We start from the raw sequence: 22,617 nt of genomic DNA on the forward strand, positions 1-22,617 counted from the left end.
GTTTGTCGGTCTTGGAAGCATACATCCCAAGCAACTAATGGTGGTGGCTTTTCCCACATCTTGGGGAGAGTCCTCCAAGTCACAACCTCACCTTAGGCCCATTTATGAGACTGTTTAACCAGAAGAATATTGGAGGCGCACTAGCCGATTTCCACGCCACAGCTATCCGGTGCCTTTTAAGCACGAAAGCTAAGTCAAGGAAGCGAGCAACATACTTCTTATGTGTCCGCGGGAACAGGCCCAACAGGCAGAGTAACGGTTCACACTGCAAAGTGCAGTCCATAATCTCTGCCAAAGCTTGAATGGGCTCCCCGCAAAGCCGCGCAACCTCCGGGCAGTCCCAAACCATATGGTAAAAATCTGCCACATCACATGGGCAACGTGGGCACTTTGAAGGGACTCCCCGGAAAATGTGGTGTAAGTGTTGAGGGGTGAGGTACGTTTTATGAACATAATTAAATTGTGTATATTTCAGGCGGGAGTTCCAGAATACTCTTCGCACCTGCATCAACGATTGGTCCCACTGTTTATCCATTCGCTCGCGCCCAGTTAAAAGTGTCCATATGTCTTGCAACACCTGGAGGGTGGGTATTTGTGATGCAACCAAACCATCGTAATGCAGTGTAAACGCATGCCTCCCGAAGCCACGCTCCATCAGCATCTGTAGAACCAATAGCTGACACTTGCGCATTGTAAGTCAAGAACTGGCCTTCAGGCAAATCGCATCGGTGACGTAAGTCTGGAAAGGGCAGCAATAGTTTATGGCCATAAATATCTCCCAGTGTGGTGGCACCTACTTAAATCCACGTCCTCAAGCCGTGATTATCGGCTATGGTACAGATTTGATTTGATAATAACTTTTCAATACCAGTTAGCTTCAGATGATCTGGCTTACAGGTCAGTAAATAGTTCAATATCTTCTATATCAGCAGGGCATATTCCACTGGAGTGGAACCCTGATGACAAACATCTGTTAAATTTGTAAACTGATGAGAGGAATCAGACTAGGTAATCTGCCCAAACCGAAGTTTTCTACTTTGTGGGATGTGAATGTAGTGTTAAAGTTCTTACAGAGATGACCAAGTAACCTGGATTTACCCAAGAAACAGCTGTCAGCTAAGTTTACCGTATTCTTATGACTAAATTCCAGTAGATGAGTGTTGTATGTGGGTGCCTTGGATTTAGCAGTACAGTATTCAATCTGGATGGAGTTTCTTTTTACATACCAAGGTGTACATAAATCATATTCCAAGTGCACATCATATTTTCCATTTCTGGATAAACCAAAGCTATGTGTGGTGCAATGTTTCAAAGCATTTGAAGACTGCTCCAGAGAATTTTGGGCAGAAAACAAGGGTCAGTTTTTCATTGCTTTACAGAGACCTTAAATAATAGTGACGTAAGCAAACTTTCCAGGTGGGTTAAATGGATCATGTCAGAAGCTGGAATCATTATCACCAAATTTAGAGCACATTCAGCTAGGGGAGCTAAGACTTCATAAACCTATTAACAACGTTCTAAACTAAAAGATATCATGAAAGCTGTGGATTGGTCCTCTGAGTAAACATTTAAAACGTTCTATTCTCCACATAAAACTAACCAGGAGAGATGATAAGATAGGGGATGATATACTCACATGGATGGACCCGGGAGACAGATTTGCAGCCCTAAATACTGTTTTGATAAGCGGCGATAGTACTGACACAGACGATTAGACCTCTGCTATGCAGGATGTTTGGAGCAGTGGCTGTGGTATGTCTGCAATGCCCTGTCGCACAGCTACTGTATACAAGTGCTTTGGAGAATGGCGATACTTGTACAGCTGTATCATATTGTAACCTTGTCTGCTTGTCTGCTTGTGGTATACTGTGATCACTGTTTCTAATGCTGCAAAGTTGGTTAACTTGAAACTGTTAAGTAAAGCTTTTTTTCTTAAAAAGTTTAATTTAAAAAATTGTAACCTATTGCAGATGTTGCTTCTTTTGTCATGTCTAAGCTTAGAACAATCCAAATGTGAGCCTCTGGTCCTGCCATATAATAAAAACATTTTCTGTCTATTGTGGCACGAATTTTCTGTTCTATTAAAGACACAGAGGAGAAGAATATTCCACCAAGGCTATTAGTATTATCACTATATCTATTATTTTCAGTATTATTGTTCAAATAATGGAGAAGAGTTTATAATTGTTGTATGTGAATGTAATACTCTGTTACCTGACCTTGTTGTTTGAATGTGATAACCAGAAATAGAAGTTACTTCGCACATTTTTGTTTCAGGAACAGAACAGAAGCAACATTAAAATTGGAGGCTGAGTTTAAGAACATGGAGCAAAGCAGCCACAGGAGGCTCTCCTGAGATTCCGTTATATATAGTATACAGTTTAACAGATGTTAAACAAAGTTGAAATTGGAAGGCTGTTCATAACTGAGAAAGTTGCTCTAGTTTTATGGACTGATGTTTTAGAATTTCACAAAGAAAGAGGCAGAAAGATAGTGTCTCTCAGTCCTGTGATGATAGGGGCTAGGTGATTGGTGGACTTGTTTATTGGCTGCTGTTTAAAAGTCAGTAAAGAAAGGGACGCACAATCCTCGCCTCTGTGTCCTTAATTAAATGGAAGCTTCTTGACCCAATAATTAGAAAGTTCTTTTTTGGCCAAGGGGTTTATGCATCGAAAGGAGCAGTGATTGGAGCACTGTTTGCTTTGTTCATTTCTGTTTGCCTATGGGATTTTTAGTTTATTGTTAATGATGAGGGTTGATGTATAATCCTTGCCTCCTTGTCGTTAATACAACAAAACTTTCCTTCGCAATAGCTGGGAAATGTTACACTTGCCTTCACTTGCAGGTAGCGTTGCAACATGACTGTTTTTGTTTTATCAGCATGACCAGCATTTTAATACCCTAGCCGGTAAAAATCACTCAAAGCCAGTATTTTTTTTCTTATCTGCACGTACTTAAAACAGTCAAATATAAGATGAAAGTTCTTTACCATATGTCCTAGAACTGCCTTAATAAGCAAAGCAAACATAAACAGAAAGGCAGTGTTAACAATAAATACAAACAATTTATTTAAAGTTCAATGTAAGTATGATGTCAGGGCTTTTGAAGAATCTTAAAACATGAGCAAATGGCCGTCATTTATGTCTGGGAAAATTGGCAACCCCAGTGGAGCTGTAACCATTTTCAGAGTGGCGGGGCTGCCATCAATGTTACTAACATATACAAAAAAGTGATGGATTGGATGCTTAAATTAATTAAGGCCACTGGTAATTACTCGGTCTGCATCCCATTCCATTGTTTTGTAGTCCACAGTGCCATCTCAGATTAGAATCAGCCATATGGAAACCAGCCTTGTTCCAACTCCAGTAGTAACAGTCCAGCCCGGACTTCCAAGCCAGGTCCTTCCTGAACAGGAACACAAGCAACCTAGGACCAGGTTCGCCCTAGTTCAGTCGGATTACCAGAGGCTGAGATTAATTCAGCCATTCCACTGATGATGTTTTGTATACTTCCTTACTATGCCATCAATATTACTGAATTACTGAAGCCACAGGGATTGTGAAACATCCACGTGTCACACAAATAAAAAGTATAGCTAAAAAGCCACGCATATTAAGCAAGAGAGTGTTTAGGCAATATTTAGGCTATGCTGATAGGCGGGGTGGGGTTTGGAATATAAGGTTGAGCGGATAAAGCTACAAGCCACCATTTCGTAGTGTATGATATGGTGGCGGGTAGCATTGTAGGCAATGTAGAATTTTTTTTGTGCAAAAGTCATTTTTAGGGCTTGAGGTCGTGCTGGCATAGGTTTCTGGCTGACATATAAGACAAAGTGGATTTGGCTCTCTGCCTGCTCCGTGAGGCAGGGCAGGAGGGCTGTTTGGCTTGCGGGGGCTTTGGACAGGGCCGGATCTGGCCCATGAGCAGGGCCTCTGAAGCCATGATGGCGGGAGTCTTTGCCTACTCACAGCTATAAGAAAAAGTTATGAAGGCAAGTGAGGAGGGGGAGCAGGAGTCTGCAGGCAGAGTGGTGGGAGAGCAAGAGAGAGGTGGCTATGAGTGTAACCATGAGTTGCCATGAGAAGGGACGGAGTAAGGCCTGCTGTCTGCCGCTGATTGGCGCGAGGACTGCAGTGGCAGGCTCAGTTTCTGCATCCTGGGAGGTGGGCAGGCGAGAGGGAAGGTATGCCCTGGGTGGGGCTAGGATCATCAGAGGTGGTAGCAAAGCCTGACAGTGGCGAGTGAGGGAATGGGCCAGGAGTCAAATGGTAGCACAGGAGGCTTGGGAGGGAGGGGTGCAGATAAACACTGACCAATTTTGTGTGTGGAAAAGGCAGCTTTATTGAAACAGGTGCACATCACAACATATCTTGGCCAACTGCCATTCAAAAAAAACTAAGACCTCACTTTACATCCAGTGAACTAGCCCCTAGCTCACCCCCACCCCTACGATCTCCCCATACATACCCACTCTGCAGCTAACTCATTAACTGTATTGCATTTCAACATTTCCATCTTTCAATTCCCCCTACATCCTATGAGTATCTATATGACCCTTTAATTACCAAAATGTCCCAAACGGAACCTTTAACTATCTGCCTATCCTCCACCTGCATATGGTTCCGCCAACTGGCAACGGCAAACAACTTCTGCAAACTCCTGCCAAACTTTTCATGCCCCGCCACCCAGAAAGGGAGGAGGGGGTGATAAACTCCCCCCCCCCATCTTTTCTACCCGCCTTCCACCCAGGGATTGGCTTCCTTGTATGACATAACCTTAACATTTCACGTTTAAAACCTTACTTAGAACTTACCTGATTTCTAACAAATACAAATCCATGCCTATGCTGGAGAAATGTACCCTATCACCTCTGAAAAACACTGTAGCCTCGAATGTAATGTCCTAGTGACAATTCCTGCCAAAGATGATCTCCCTGCAAAAACGCACCATTTCCCTGTTGATTTTCCGTCCCACCCTGTCTATTGTCGCCGGCCTTGTAGCCCCTCCCCAAGATCTTCACGGCACAAATTCAGTCACCACACAAACACCCCGGCCAACTGCGTCTTAATTTCTAACAGGTCTCTCTTCATGGTCTTCAACAGCACTAGCCCTTTTTTCCATGACTAAGAAATTCTCCCATAATTGTAAAAGCAACACATCTGAACACCACTTCCATAACATTCCCCCTTTTCCTTTCCAGGAGACTTGAAAGAGGTGTTCCTTTAAACCCAAATTCTCCCCCACCCCTCTCTGTCAGACTTGAATCACTGCCCACTTGATAAACGAATGGCCTACTCTCCAAATCACCACTTCCTTAGACGCAGAGCCCTCTACTTCACCTGGAAAGAAACAAAAAAGCAGTAAGCATTTCACCGTTCTGCATCCGCAGCGCTGCACAACCTCCATTCTCCTCATGCACCGCTTATAATAACCTGACGACCAGCGATCCAACAAATTATGACCTCCTGAGCCCATCCCCGATAAGCTGCTTCAGAGACTGCCCCTATGCAAATGGAATGTATGCCATAGTAAGCCTGCAACCCCAACTGGGACAATGGCTCCCTAAGTAGAGCCTTCAACTGGCAAGTGGTCACCATGCCACCCTGCAAATGGAGGAAAACCATCTCACTAGTCCTTCCGCAACGTTCCACTCAGCACCTGCCCCATGTGTCACAGGAAACAGGCAGAAGTACCCAATCCACAGGAGCAAAGAGAGTGCCTTACCTCTTCCCAGGGATCCGTCACCCTGTGCTAATCAAGATACACCGAGACAGCCCTGGTACCCCTAGGGAGCGGAGAGACGATATAGGACCACAAGGGAATCCTCAAACAAGACCAGCAGGGAGGAAGACCAGCTCGCGAGACCAAGTAGCCCTATAGCACCTGCGGCTGCGACAATAGGTCTCCGCAGGATTCCCTTCATTTTGTATTGTTATGTTCATTTTATTCTGTACCTAGGCGCAGATTTTTGGTAGACATTTTTAAAAAAAAGTAACATAAAATGCGCCCGAGAGGCTTTGATCTATTTACAACAGGCGAATTATCCACTTACACTGTTCTGTATTATTAATTTTATTAAAGTGGCTGCTAGATTAAGGGCAACTAGAGGGGGGGGGAATTGTGAATTGTGAGATTTCTGATCTTGGTTTTAAAGTTCCATAATGTCCTTTTCTTAACATATTGTGATATAGATGTATCAATAACAGGATTCATGTCAATTTAATTGTTTTTTAAAGATATGAGTGTATATTGTATGTTTGTACTTTTTATGGTGATTTTTAATCATCGAATAAAGAATCCTGACTGACTGACATTGTCCACGCCCTGAACGTGCCGTACTCTGAAAGTTATGTCATAGTGCAAACATCTCAGAACAAAAGCCTGCAGCAACTTCAGCACCCGTGTATCCCTAGCAGATTGTCTATTCTCCACCTTCACTACTGATATGTTGTCGACCCAAAATAACACCTGCCTGTGCACCAACACCGCACCCCAAAGAGTCACCGTTACCACTAAAGGAAAGTGCTCCAAGAAAGCCATGCACCTACCTCCTTGCTCCGCCCACCCTCTGCCCTGCCAATACAAGCCAAAACCCCATCCACTCGCCGCCTCAGAAAATATTTGCCCATACCAGTCGATATCCGCCTGCCTCACTAATGCAATGCCCTTAAAGTCCTCCAAGAAAACACATCACATCCTCAAATCCTTCTTGACCCCCACAGAAATCTGTGTGTGATGATGAGGGAGAGCAGATCCCAACAACGACCTTTCCAACCTTCTGCATAATAACCTCCCTGGCCGTAGCACCCTGCACGCAAAACTGAGATGACCCAGCAAAACTTGCACTTCTTTCACCTTTGCATTTTCTTTTCCCAACATGCACATTATTCAAGCCCACATTTTTTCCTTTTTTGTCTTGTGGCAGCCTGGATTCCGTCTGCATAGATCTCAATGCCCAAAATGACTGCAGTGTTGTTTTGGGGCCCCCTGTTTTCTCCGGTGCCAGTGGCACTCCTAGGTCATCCATGAGCTTTTGAAACCTTGCCAACAGCCTCTGGCAATCTGCCGAACCGGGTGCCTCCACCATGAAAAAATCATCCAAATAGTGTGTCACAAACTGATGGGCCATCTGTCATGTGAACCCCCATTGCAAGAACCTACTGAAGCACTTGAATAATGCACAGGATATTGAACAGCCCAATGGCAGTGCCTTGTCAACATACCATTTACCTTTGAAATGCAAATACAGTAGCTGGAAGTCCTCTGGATGTACCGGAAGCAGCCGAAAAGCTGAATTCACATCGCATTTTGCCATCAACACTCCTGGGTTTACCGCCTTCACAAGTGACATTGCCATGTCTACTGAAGAGTAGGACACTGACAATACCTCATCTACAATGAAATCATTCACCGACTTGGCCCTCCGGCCAGGACAGTTGCTGTATCAAACAAAACTGTCATTTTTTGGTAACCACCCCCATGGGTGGAAATTAGTGGGACAAATCTAAACATTTGGTAGAACTCCGAGAATGAGTACATGTAAACCAAGAAACATTGGTGGATAAACAGTCTGTTTTTGGAGTAGTCACTTCTGTTTATTGTTATAAATTAGGGCTGTATCGGAACTCGTTTCAACATGAGTAGAGTGAAAACCGGGAGGAGAAAACTGAGTTCCGATACAGCCCTAATTTATAACTATTGGGATTCCGAAATTTAGGATTCCACTCAACGCCCCGACCGGGGTCATATACCCAAACGCTGTTTTACGTGTGAATTGCCTAGAGGACACCAAACAGAGTCTACACACTGACCGGCCTTATCCCCTAATTTACTTCTTGCAAAAAGATATACGAGCAACCATCCGGAACAATAATATCCAATCCTTACTGTTACATATTCCAGCCCTGAAGATTCGCAGTTTGTTCCCTGCGATGAAACACGTGTTGGCTTTTGAAAAGGAACAATAAACAGAAGTGACTACTCCAAAAACAGACTGTTTATCCACCAATGTTTCTTGGTTTACATGTACTCATTCTCGGAGTTCTACCAAATGTTTAGATTTGTCCCACTAATTTCCACCATTATACCATATTAACTTACAACAGTACCATCAAATTATCTATTGTGTTTAGTGCAGGGGCATTGTTGTTCTTATCTAAGTCTGTGGATCAGCTTGCTGGTCCACATTTGAGTGGTTGTGAGGGATTACCGCTCGCCTCATTGCCTACACTGTGTACCAATTGTATTTATTACCTAGCGGCCACCCAGGTAGTGCGCCTAGTCACTCTGGAATACGAAAAGACCTCTTAAGTTGTTGAATTCACCCCCATGGGTGACACTATAAGCTCTTCCATAGGCCAATCAAAAAATGGACCTGCCATCCTGCACTCATTAGTCTCCTTCCCTTTTGCAGCAGGTACCTGGCCCCCTCTACCCCCTCTCTGTCCTGAGAATTGCTGTCGATGACCATCCTGTCCTCTCTGCCACTTGGCCAGCTCATATTCCTCCTCTTTTGAGCCCTCCTTTGACCACGCCTCTCCGTGTAAGAGTTTTAACCTTTCAATGTACTCCCTTTCCAAATGCGTTCCTTTGTGGCCAACAGCAAATGAGAGCCCAGTGGTTTTGTAACTCCCATGGACAGCAATTTCTTAAACTTCAATCCTTTACTGTCTGGTCCCTGGTCCCTCCTTCTTACCCTCACCATCATCCACCCGAACCCCCCAGCCTCTGTCTCCGAGTCCTTTGCTTTGCCTGCGCGTCCCCCCAGGCCACTCCCACATCCGTTATGTATCGTCTCTTGCGCAACCTCTCTCCCCCTTCTTCAGACCATGCGCTAGCATCCATGCCCGTATAACCATCTTATGACTGAGATCCTTCCTATTGTCCTTACCTGGCATCAAGAGCAGTGCCCGTGCTGTTGCAGTCCGCCTCACCAGTATTTTCTCCTTCTTTCACCTTTGGGGGCCCGTTCCTTGCACACCTGCAACATACAGGAGAACTCATAAGCGTGCCCTGCCCCCCGCTGGTTTTCTCCCTCCTCCATGTTATCCTCTTCATAGTCCAAAGTGACCACCTCCAAGGGGTCATCCAAATTGTCCCAGTCACTACCCAGTACCTTGCCCTGCGTCTTACTCACTGCAAACACCCCCGTGGTACTGCAAAGTCCAGCTCCGGGGGCAGAAAAGACCCTGGCCTGCTGATTCTCTGTTGCCCCTCGCACACTTGTAGCTCCTCTCGTACTAGACGCTGTTCAATACCTACCAGCCACTAGGGCCAGTGAAGTTGTTCTAGACCTTCGTGCGTTGGCTGCGTCGTGGTCCCTCGCCGGCGTCAGGCAAACCGCGCAAGGCCAAGCCCTCTCTTCTCCTCAGTGCTGTTAAGCCGCTCCCAGCTCGACCGAGTCCGGAACACATCGCATCCCCTGCCCTTGTAAAAACGAAAACAGGACTGGTGTGCTGGCACCCTGCACCCCGCGTTGCCATTAACCCCAAAAAATGACCACCTCCCAACCCCCCACTAGAGCGAGGCGAACCATCTGCACCCCCTTCCTCAAGGACCCACCCCTGCACTGTGTCCCTTGACTATACCAGAATCATTGTCCACCAGACCCTCCTCCTCAAGATTATCCTCCCCCTCACTTTGTTCCAACATAGCTGTGGCTATGGCAGATACTGCCCCATCCCCCTCGGTTCCCCTTTCCCCTCCTGCAGAGACCTCCTCCTCTTCCTAAGCCATCCCTTGTGCTTCTCATTGACGGGACCCTCCCCTGCATAAGTAGTCATCAAGGAAGGCCACTGTGTCCCAATCCCTCACCCCAGCTACCCACTCCCAGTGCCCAAATATATCCAGGCCAGACTGATGTGACCTGTCCTCCACTTTCCCTACCCTCTCCCTGCATATGGGTTGCTCCGGAACAAGAAGAAGTGCCCAGACTCACTAAAACCTGAGATTTTACAGCAGTTTAGCAAAATGTTTTTTATGAACATTTTATTTTGAAAGCAAATAATCATCAATCTTGCTTTCAAGCTTCTGCAAATATTTGCATCAAATCAGAGAGCATTCTGGGAGAATTATACATAGCAACATATTGCTAAACTTTGAAAAAGTGTGTACACATTTTTATTCTGGAACCACTGTCAGTATTGCAGTCAGAGCCTAAAACATTTACTTAGAGCGCTCACCCAAATAATAAAGGCTTTCAATTAATGAATCATAAATACAAGTTTGAACAGCATTAATACATAGGCAAACATTTTTACCTTAACTGCAGAAAGTGCCTTCCCTGATCCATAATGTGGCCTGGCAAACTGGCAGCCAAAGGGTTTGTGCTGAAGGGGATTGAGCGTACTTGTCCCAAGGACAAAATAAACATGAAACCGTGTTGCCCTTGACCCCAAACAATATGTCCTGGGCGTTGGGCTATAGGAATTCCACATCCCTGCTACGGTAATATCTGGTAGCAAAGAGGGTTTAAGCCATGTCTTAGGAAACCTAAGTCAGGGGATTCAGAATTCAACAGGTCCCACAGTCCAGTGGCATCTTTAGGCAATGATCGAACGTTCACTAAAAAACCTCTCCAAGAAGGAGTCAGGTTTGTGGTAAGGAGTTTCACTAGATTATGGGGAGACACACCCACACATGCCAGTGTGCCTTGGCTATTATAGCATTCCCCCAACTCAGGAGAGAATCATCTCTCACAGCAACTTTGTGACAGTGACAGTGAAAGTGAGAGTATATGGGAATGCTGTGATATGCTGTCTAACCTGAATGAGTTGAGAGTCCGCGTATCGAAGCCTGGGTTCATTATCTGGGGCCTGACGACCAGGGGTCCTGGCGATGGGCAGGCACAGACGGGCTTGCCTTGCGCGTGTCTGCTGCGTGTCGGCGCCATCTTCCGTTTAAGAATGCTGTTATATTTCATATCGGTACCGTGATATAGGTCCAGGGAACATCGTACACTTTCCCTACATCATCTCCCTGCCATTCCTTATGAACGAGCCTTATAAGGACATAACTCCAAATAAGGTGAAAAAGAAGCAACAATAGGAGGTTGAGGCAAAGAGCACCGCACCTGACACTAAATGTAGCTCCGCGGTTAGGTGATGGTGCTTAACAACCAGAAAGTGCACCCCTCTACACTTTCTATTGGGAAAGAATCCCAAAGAACATGAAAGAGAATGGTTTCAGCACCCATCAAATCACAAACATTATTTCTCAATTAAATTAAACACAGATTGTACTCAACGGGTTCAAAGAAACCTGTCTGGTCCAGGTTATTCTTTACAAAAATACTTGTAGTTTTTATTCCAAATAAGGACAGACTGCTTTGTATGGAAATAACGCCTTATAAGGACTGTAGCCTTTTATGGACTAAACCTTTCACCTAGTTCCATGCCGAGGGTGGGTTTTTACCATCATTTAAACTATAACATTCTATGTTTCTAGGATTCCACAAGTAGAGAATGCATTACCAGGTTACAATGCCATCAGAAGCACAGCAAGCACCAAGCTCCAGATGCCACAAATAGATAGCGCATGGAAGTTTGTAACCTGGATCATTCGGGCCTGGGTCAACCAAGTAAAAGACACATGGTTTACTGCTACCTTTAATCTATTGTGTTTCTGTGGAATTTCATGTATGGAACTCATACTTTGGGATCCTGCATTACACAACTATGTCACCAATGGCGGATGCAACTCTTTACAACCTCTTACTCAAGCTATGCCAGGGGTGCCCTGATCTGAACTTCACCTGGAATTCCTTTTGTATTGAAGGATGTGAGACTTGACCCTGAGGGCATAATGGGATTGTCTCCAGAGTGCTGGATGTACGGGTTCTATGTCTGGTGAATGTATATGTGCCTAACGTAGATGACAAATAATTTTTTGGATAGGTGATCAGTGCGGCAACAGATCATGTGGGTCCTGACGCAATACTGTTTTTTTTCTTATTTTGATTGTGTATTGGACAGTAGGCTAGATCGGCTTCCTCCAAGATTAAACACCAAGCCTACCATGATGTGCGGTCTGAGGGAGTTTATGATGGGATTGGGAATGCAAGATATATAGAGGATGCTTTCCTGAATACTGGAGTATATTCTTGACATGTGCCTGCAACTGGAACTTACAGTCACACTGATTATTGCTTCCTGTCGGGTGCTCTACTTCAGTATGCTGCGGATGTCTCCTATTTGGCGTGCTACATGTCTGATCATTTCCCCTTGCTGGTTTATTTTCGAATGACCAGGCAGGCCCCTAGGGTGGGTTACATGTTGAGGCTCTGTCGGACCCAGTGTTTGCAGGTGCGATGAACGAAGTCCTTGATCATTATTTTACAGGGGGGAGCGCTTTGGCAATAGCTGTGGAATGGGATGCGATGAAAGTTGTGCTGTTTGGTGAATGCTTGAAGGTTTCCTATGGTGTGAAACACAAATTGTCCAGGTTCTTGGACGTGTTAGAGAAGCAACTTAGCCTTTTGGAGAAAGATGTGGTTGAGCAGCCTTTACGCCTGCCTGGCTAGGAGGAGAACAAGCGAGAGTTTCTGGAAACATGGTTTGTCTGTACCAATCATAGGCAACATCTTCATATAGACGGTGACAGGGCTAGTAGAATGCTTTCCACGCTCCTCTGAAGTGAAAACTGTAGTCCACCTATAGTGGGGATACCGGATGCCTGGGGGCAGATGTTGAATACACAACATGGCATTACCGAGGTATTTTCATTCCACCTTCAAAAGGTCAACACAGCACCGCTTGGTAGCGCGTCACGGCTGGATATTGACTACTTGAATAGTCTGCAGATGGCTTGCCTGTCAGGGGAGGAGAGGGATGGTCTGGACTCCCCTATCACAAGTAAAGAAATAATGGTGGCCTTAAAAGCACTGAAAACGGTTAAAGCCCCTGGTGGGGATGGCCTATCGGCTGAATTCTACAAGCGTAAGGTTGAGGGGATGGCGGATAACTTGTGAAAGTGTATACTGAGGCATACGGGAAGGGAGTGCTTCAGCCTTCATGAGGGATGCAATTATAGTCATGCTCCCCAAGCCTGATAAGGAAGTCATGGCGGTGTCATCCTCCCCCTGTTGATGCTCAATGTCGATGTGAATATTTGAAATAAGGTATTAGCCTCTCGATTGTTGGAGCACCTGCCACAACTGATCCATGAGGACCAGTGTGGATGTATACCATGTAGGAACACTCTGGTTAATTTGAAGCGACTGCCCTTGGTGTTACATGCCCCGGTATTGGAGGATGACTAATACATGCTAGAGCTGAGGGATATCAAACAAGCGTTGGATTCGTTGTCTTCGGACTTCCTATGAAGGGTGCTGTGTAAAGTAGGCATTAGGGAGTCTTCCACTAAATGGATGCAGCTGTTATATGTTGCTCCTGTGGCAAGAGTGAGGGTAGGAGAAACTGTGTTGCAGTGTTTTCCGCTGCACCGAGGGACTAGGCAGAGCTGCCCATTGTTGTCCCTGCTGTTCACCTTGACGATGGAGATTATGGCATGCCGTCTGCATACGGTGTTGCGGGGTTAGGGTTTACACATAGATGACAATACCCATGTGGTGTCTCTCTATGCAGATGATGCTCACTATATCTGCATCAGCCGATCTACTCAGTCCCCATTGTGCTGGCAGTCCTCACTGAGTTTGGAGAAGCATCAGGGTTACATGTAAATTGCTCCAAATCCAAGCTGTTTCTGTTGGGACCGTTGGCTGGCAGACAGGGGCAGAAACTGCCTCTGCCTGATCTCAAATTGGAGACAAAAGTGGTCCGTTACCTCAGGATCCGAGGAACGCTTGGAGATGCAGAGTTTGAGGAAGGTAATATAAGCAGGGTGATAGAAGGTTTGAAATCTACGATTAAATTCTTGAACACTCTTCCTTTCTCCCTCATGTGAACACTGGCAATGGTGAAAATGACAATATTGCCTCTTTGCCTGTATGTTTTCCGGGAGATCCTTTTTGAGATACATTGGAAATTGGTTGTGGAATTGGATCTGTTGATTATTATTTATTTATTTATTTTTTTTAAAACCTTTATTGTGCAAAACAACAACAAATACGGGCCCACAACCATCAGGCCGGCCACAATACTTTCAGCACCATAGCGAACAATCCAAGGTCCCAGCGGCACCAGAATAAATAGAAACAATCAAGGAGGAACTCCAAAAACGATATGTGCCACTCGGGAAACCGGAGCAGTGAAGGTTAATTTTAAATGTTTATAATGTAAACATAAACAGTGAAGAATAGAGATCAAGGAGTACTGAGTCCGTATCATCACTTCACATCAGGAGCAGGTAAACAGCATAGTATGATATTAACCGTAGAAGCCAGCATCTAAAAACATCATGGCGGATCAAGACAAAACAATAGGAGAGTAAACTGAAAAGTACACGCCATGCACAGTGCCACCCACTCCCACTAACCGGCGCACCGGACCCAGGACAGAAAAAGGGAAAGAAAAGCGCAGAAAATAGAAGGCCATAGAAAGAAAATATGAAATGAAAACCCCCTCCCCCCACCCTACAACAATGCGGAGGCCACGGCCTACCCCCCCCGCCAGCGTGTCTGTCGCCCAATGAACCCGAAATATAGAGAAGAAAGAAAGAGATGGAAAAAGAATCCCCTAATATTGGAGGAGGGCCACAGTCTAAATCCTAAATCACCCGAACTCCCCGGCCATTAAAACTCCTCTCTACCCACGACAACAAAATCAGAGCATCAAAAGAGAAGAAGGCATAAAAAGGTAGGGAGAGACACAATAATCGTTTCAGCACGCGTCGTGAAAGCGATCCCTCCCGGGCCCCTACCCATCTCTCAGCACAATTAACACAAAGAGGATCACTCCACCCCCTGGCCTGACCTCAAGCGCATACCCAAACACGAACCCGGATAAGACACCGCCCCAGATATAACAAAGAAAGAAGGCAAGCATCAATACAGAATCAAGTGATCATACAATGCAGTAGTATAGAAACATCGTGCAATATGTGCCCAGTAAACACGTTAGCCAGGTCTAACCCCATCCCCTGTAGCTAGCAAAAGCAGTTAGCAGCGAGAGAGTAGCCTAACCCTGACCCGATCGTGGATGTAGCCTAACGCAGATTACCACAGGAGAGCCCTTCCCCCCGCGCTCATCAGGATAACATGGCTGCCTAAAAGAAGAAGACGAAACAGGATCACAAAATGGCCACCGGCCATCCGCATAAGGTCCTTTGTCCGCAATAGTCAGTTCCGTAATGGCATCCGAAGGGCAGGAATTCCACGGGGAGAGGGATGAAGGCCACCAAATAAAAGTCGACACGTAGGGCAAAAGTCGCTCAGTTGAGTCCCCAAGTAAACTCGGCGGTGCAGGCATCAAGAAGTCAAGCCCGGAGGGAGGGGGAAACAATGTAACAGTCTCAGGATCAGAGGGCCGCCAGTCGTCGGCCCCGGGTGAGGAATCCGCAAGTTTAGTATCAGCACAGGCACAGGACAACAGTGTAGCATCGTGGATTGGCAAAGGTAGACACACACTCAGCTGAAGGCAGGCGCTGCGTTCGCGAGTCCCGGTAAATCTCATGGCGTCCAGGTGAGCACACAGCGCTTGGAAGCCATCAAACAGCTCTGAACGGAGATCACGGAGGGCGGCCAGGATAGACCCATGGGACAGTGCAGGTAGCAGTTCCCTCGAGGCAGGCTCCAGCGCCGGTGCTCGCAAGTCGGTGTACCGCACCGGCAGGGCACGGCTGTTCAAGGACAGGAATGAGGGAGTCCTCCCCAGCCGCGGCAGAACAAAGGGAGCCATGGCGCCGGCACACGATAGTGAATCTGGGGAGGGCGCAGCATAGGCGAGCATCTCCTAGAGACCTCGAGACCACTAGCGCCGAAAGCAAATCCAGCACACCTCCCACAAGCCGTCACGGACCGGGCCGGGCAACGGAGAAAAATGTCAAAAGTTTGCGCTGAGCTAGGTCGCCCGGCACCATGTGTCGCTCATCTTCCCCTCGGAGCAAAAACACCGTCCACGGGCTGCTCAACTCGGCCGTCTCAGTACAAGCGGAGTCTGCAATGGACGTCAGCGTCAGTGCGGTGATGATTGCTGTAGATGAAAAGGCGCCGCCACTGAGTCATCTGCGCTATACAGCTGAGCGGACCATCTCCGAGCCTCCAGGAGCCGACAACGAGCGGCCATGTAAGCGAGGGTCCGGGGCGGGAGTTGCACCTCAAGTTTCCCCAGCACCCGAGCGCGCTAGAAGGTCGAAAATGGGCTCGGTGCACTCAGCACATCCTCATTCGCATTCCGCCGCCGGATTCAACCAGGAAGGATATCAGGATTTCGGTGCGGAATTCAAGGGCCGGCGGAGCCGGGCGACTACACGTCCGCTCCGGTCGCCATCTTGGCTCCTCCCCCGGATCTGTTGATTATTGAACTGTTATGGGCTAATGGGAGGAAGAAGGTAACCCTGGACACACTCAAGCGCCCCTGGCGGAAGGGAGGCCTCGAATTGCCTAGCCTGGAACTCTATTAGCTAACGGCGCAGCTACAGTGCCTAGTGCATTGGTTGGCTGACCATGTGAATCGGGAGAGTAGATTGTTGAGTGGGGCATGCGGAGGGGTTCCTCTACTTGAGTTGCTAATTATGAGAGTTACGGCTTCCTTGCTCTACGTGGGTAGACAGGTGTGCGGGCATGGGAAAGGGCGGTCAAGCTTTTCCTGCGGAGAGCCCCTTTTGCATCTGACATGAACATCTGGACATTATGCCCATTTAAGCTCATTGCACAAACTATGTTGATCAACAGGAGGCATGCTGGCGATTGTGAGACACTGCAGGATCTTTACCCGATGATGGGTTTATCACCCTGACCAATGCCATTGACACCTTTCAGTTGGATTCAGGACACTTCCTGAAGTTTGCCAAACTTGCAGTGATGGTGTGCGCAATATGGCCGTCCTTTCCTGAAGTGTCCCAGGCATCCCAGACCTTGGGAACACTAATGAATATGGCTAGTGGCAGGAGACTAGTTTCACACATATACAGGGAACTGAGGGAGGACATGCCTCCGGGTGAGCTGTCAGTGCACATCAAGAGGCGTGAAGCATTGAAGACACAGCTTTCAACTAAGGACTGGGAGGGGATCCATGAACGGGTAAAACCTCTTGCACCAATGCATGGTTTTAGCTACTTCAGTATAATGTGGTGCACAAGGTTTACCTGACACCGAGCATGCTACATGCTATATATCCGGGACTGTCCTTCTCCTGCCCCTCTCCACAGGGCAGGGAGTTAATTTCCTGCATATGTTCTGGTGTGTCAGAGGTTGGATGCATTTTGAGAGGAAGTGCTGAAGTTCCTCAATGCGAGCACGGGATGATCTGTTCCTTAAACCATAAAGCAGTGTCTGCTCAGTCTAATACCACCTAAGAAAAGGAAGAGTCTCAACAGAAAATTCCTCCTTTTAGGTCTAGCGCTTGCCAACTGTAGAATAGCTATATGATGAATGTCCCCTAATGCACCTACTTTGATGGACTGGTTGAGGGATATGGCCAAATGGGCTACTGCTGAAGAAAGCCACAAGCGCTAAACTTATAGGGATAATAGACTCGCTCACGACCTACAGGCATGAGCAGCAATACTTACTGTTTTATTGGCTCCCCCAGATACGTTGGCCCCTTAGATGTGTGTGTTGACGATCGTTAATACGATTGTATTGGTAGCCGGGGTGTGACAGGTTGTGAGAACTGTTGTACAACTCTGAAGTTTGGTCTCATTATCTATATGTTTTTCCCAAAGGGAGCCGAGATCGGCATAAGGTATATTGCTATCAATGTGTGCATATGTGTTTATTAGAGCTTGATGTCGTGGGTGCGCGGGGTTATTGTTGGTATTATACATTGTACCAGATTTTTCACACCTTGTCATTATTAATCATTAGTCATTAATTAAAACCTACAGACTAAAAATAAAAAAACCTTTGTAATTGACTGTGGTGCATCGATCAAAACCATGCCAGTCGAACAGTTAAACAATTTGTCACCCTTACCGCGACTCAACACATCAAACACGAAGGTGTACTCATATGGCCGGCATCTAAGCCGTTGCAGAATTAAGGATCGTTCACGGCGACCTTACAACATAAAAAAGAAGTCTGGGAAAGCCCCAATTCACGTTCTTCAAGGTACTTCGTCTAGTGCATGTCTACTCAGTTTTGCCACTGCTGCTGACATGGGACTAATATCTATTAATTATAACCTACTTAATACAAACTGAAATTTTAAGTCCCACTGTTATTTCATGCTCTAGGAAAGCTCAAGACAATGAAGCTGCAACTTCACATCAATGGAGACATCTGGCCTGTAGCAATGTGACACTGCAGAATACCATTCACCTGCAAGAAGCGGTCAAAAAGAAGCTACAAGCGCTGTTGAAGCACAGCTTCATTGGGTGCTCTACTGGTCCCACACCATAGCTATCACCTATAGGGGTAGTGCCAAAAAAGGACAGTGGAGGTGCAGTGTGCATTTGAATGGATATGCGCCAGGCCAAAAAGTAATCGAGGGAGAAAGACATCTGGGTCCACACACTGCTAACATGATGCAGCTGAACAGAGCCAAAGATTTTTCCTGTCTTGACCTGAACAATGGATACCATCAACTTGAATTGGAAGAAAACTGTAGGTACATTACCACTTTTTTGACTCATGTTAGTTTGTTCAGATACAAAAGTTTGAGATATGGAGTGTCATCTGCTCCCAAAACATTCCAAGATGTTATGCGCAGAATAATTCAACCTGTTACACATGCTTTCAATAACAGTGAAATGAAAACCAAACTCAAGTTCTTTAGGCACATATTCCATGATGGGGGAATGACTCCTGACCCAGAAAAAGTACAAGCGCTGTCAGCTACCCAACCCCCACAAGATGTCCCCATGCTATGATCCTTCTTAAGCATGGCCAGCTATTGTTCAAGGTACATTTGAGACTTTACCACAGTGTGTGCCTCATTAAGAGACGTGCCTAAACGAAATGCCCAGTTTCGATGGTCCTCTGAATGCGACCAAAACTTCAAAAGGATAAAGCATGCTATTGATAACGCCACTGAGATGGTTTACTTTGATCCCAAATTGCACACTGAGATTACTGTTGATGCAAGCCCAGTAGGACTGGGCACAAACCTTGCTCAGCATAATGGACTTCCAAATGCTCAGAGACACATTGTGGCGTATGGTAGCCAAAGTATGTCTGACACAGAATGTATCTATTCCCAGCCAGAAAAGGAGAGTCTGGCTGTGGTGTGGGCCTGCAAACACTTTCATGTGTTTCATCACGGAAAGGATTTCATGACTGTGGCTGACCACCAAAGCACTGCTCACCACATTCTAAAACTCAAAATCTAAGATGCCCCTTGCATTGAGAGGTGAGGTTTGTGTTTACAGGAGTATGACTATACAATTGTGTGTAAGCCAGGCAAGAACCTAAACCCTGCAGACTACTTCTCACAAGTGCCCTTACATCGACGCAGCTCGACATCAAAAACAGCCGAAGAGTACATCAACTTCATTGTGAGGTCCAGCACGCCTGTCAGGGGCTTTATCCATAGAACAGATCATTGCTACTATAAATTCCGATAAAGACATGCTTGCAGTTAAAGACATTATTTTAGCAAAGTCTTGGGAACAAAGTGTTCGACCACTAAGTTTTGTTGTTGAAATTCAAAAGTTCAAGAATGTACAGGACGAACTGTCTGTCACTAAAGAAGTCATTGTGTTGAGGGGCTCACTGATCGTTAAACCCGAGTGTCGCAGATAGCAAGTCATTGAATTCGCTCATGAAGGGCATTGTGGGATTGTCACCACCAAAAGAGCCCCGAAAGATCGAGTGTGGTTCCTGCGCTAGGACGAGCGAGTTAAAAGGGAGCCTGCAATTGCCTTTACCCTAAAGTGAACCAGCATCCACTAACCATGTCTGATTTTTCTGCACATGCGTGGGAAAGAGTAGCCCTTGATTTCTTTGGACATCTAGTGGATGGACATCATCTCATGGCAGTCATTGACGAGTATTTCCATTTTCCTCTGGTGGAGAAAATGACATCAACAACACATCACAATGTTATTGAGTGGTTAGACAACATCTTTGCAGCATGGGGCTTCACAGACATCCTTAAATTTGACAATAGCAAGGAGTTTCTATCCAGACTCAATGTCAAGCACCAAATAGAGTACACCCTTGTGGCCTCAAGACATCGGTGTCATGGAACGATTTATGGGCACCCTAAAGAGAGTGATCTAATGTGCATCTATGCAGGGAATCAAGCTGAGTGAGGCCTTATGTCAAGCCCCCTGTACCTATTGTTCAACTCCAAACTCCACCACTATCCAAACTATCACAGTGGACCACTGAACGAACTCAAGAGTGCGGACAAGGTTTGTGCCACTGATACTTTTCGAAAACATCAAATGAATATATATGCTCATCAACGTCAGAGAACTCACAAACTCGTCTTCGCCAACGGTGACTGGATTCTTGTCAAACAAAAACAGAAGCGGAAACAGATTCTCCGTTTGCTAGTGAGTCCCGGAAAATCTATCACAAGGGATTTGTCACATGTCAGACATATCTACCTCAACAGTCATCAGCCTCTGTAATACCAGATGGGGCTAATTCACCTGACGGCCCAGATTAAGCACCAGCTATTGTACCCTCAGTGTCCACTCAGGGTGTATCTCAACTATCTCAGACCTTGCGATCTGGTGGAGCAGGGCGACCACCTAAATGAGTTATCAAAGAAATATAAAATGCTGCTGTTGTTTAAACCTTTTTATTTAACACAAGAGGAGATTTCGTGTTTTAAGACTATGAGTGTCAAGTCCCCGCAAATCTGGGCAGACTCAATAAGAAAATTAAGTTAGCATTTGGTGAGGTTTTAAGATGTGGTCATTAAAGGTTAGGAGATAATGAGTTGAATGATTTGAATGTTGTGCGCTGTGAATTTAGACTAAAAATCTTTCTAGCTAGCTTGTCTACAATTTTTAATTCTATTAAGGACATGGAGACGAGAATTTCTCTTTCTTTGCTGTTTATTACCATTTTTTTATAGCAGCCAATTAAATTTAACATATGAAAAGAAAAACTATATTTCCCAATAAGCCTCGTATGAAATCACCCTCAGGCAGCCAATCAGGACATGCCTACGCCAATATAATGTTAGGACGCCATATTACATCCTCCTTCTTTGCCAGCGACAGCGAACAGTTTGAAAACGTGAAAACCCTGATAACAGGACGAACTAGGTGAACCCAACTGGTCGCACGACTGCCCAACTGGACTGAAGTACTTGTCGGAACATCTGAAGCAAAACAGGAATCTGGGTTAATCCCGCTGACTTCCGCTGAGTCTGTCTTCTGCTCAGAACCTGGAAGAATGAAAAAAACGTGTAATTTCCAAGGATACTGGAACAGCATCCGCAAACTATAAAGCCAATACACTTAATGTTGACATTTTATGAGGTTTCAACAGTCACATAAACACAGAATCAAGGTGGGTAATAAACATCAACCAAACCATGGTATAATGTGGAAGGTGGAAGATGGGGTAATCCTCGTCCCTCAGTCCTTAATCGAATGGAAAACGTGTTAGCTAGAAAAAAGTGTATTTTATGTCAGGACTGGAGACTTCAGATTATGCTGGTATAAAGCTGATTCAAAACCACTAAGGCTACACCTAGAATAGGTTTACAATAGAATGTTTTAAAAGTAGAGTCTGAGGACCAATCAGCTGCCTTCATAAGGCCTTGAAGTTGTGAACCCAGGGAAACAGTTTTGGAGGCCATTGCTCCACTGACAGAGTGAGCCCCAAATGTACTGGTATCAACTCTTACTTCTTCTAGAAGCCACTTCACCCATCTAGCCAAAGTGGCAGAAGAGACAAAATTTAAAGGTTTCTGAAGGGAAATTAATAACTGACCACCACCACAATGCCAGAACTCTGTAGTCCAGTCTTCCTACTCTTTTAAACATTGCACAATGCATAATTCTAAATTGTTAGGAATTGTGCTAATATGTAATCTGCTTGTAATCTGTTTTTGTTCTAGACAAAGCAAATGAGATTTCATTGGGAGTAAATGTTCTACATGTTAAATCCAGAGCTTTAACATTAGACACTCTTCTGCAAGAACCCAAACAGTGCCACATAGTTAACTTTGCCGATAACTGTTTTTGCGAAAGGTCAGAATTAGCTTGCCGTCTCTGTAGGAAAGAAAGGATAAGATTCACGTCTCAAAAATAGTCATATTTGGGTTTTGGGGAGTTGCTCAAGTGAATACTATACATAACTTGGTACATCAATGGATGATCCCCCACATGTTTCCCATTCACCAATGCATGAATGGATGAAATGGCAGAGAGATAGTTGTCGATAGAAGACTAAGCCAATTCAGAAGACGCTAATGCTGCTAGGAGGTTTACCATAAAGACAATGGGGCCTCCCCTCAGGGGATCCAAACTCCGTTGGTCGCACCAACCCAGCCATCATCATCACGCCGAGGCATAACGCTTGTGTGTGGTGTCAGACCAGGAATGGAGAAGGAATTTTTCAGATTGTTCCAAAAGACTAGGCAGGAGCCAGTGGTC

The sequence above is a fragment of the Lissotriton helveticus genome, chromosome 3_1 (assembly GCF_964261635.1).
Source record: "Lissotriton helveticus chromosome 3_1, aLisHel1.1, whole genome shotgun sequence".
Classification (NCBI taxonomy): Eukaryota; Metazoa; Chordata; class Amphibia; order Caudata; family Salamandridae; genus Lissotriton; species Lissotriton helveticus.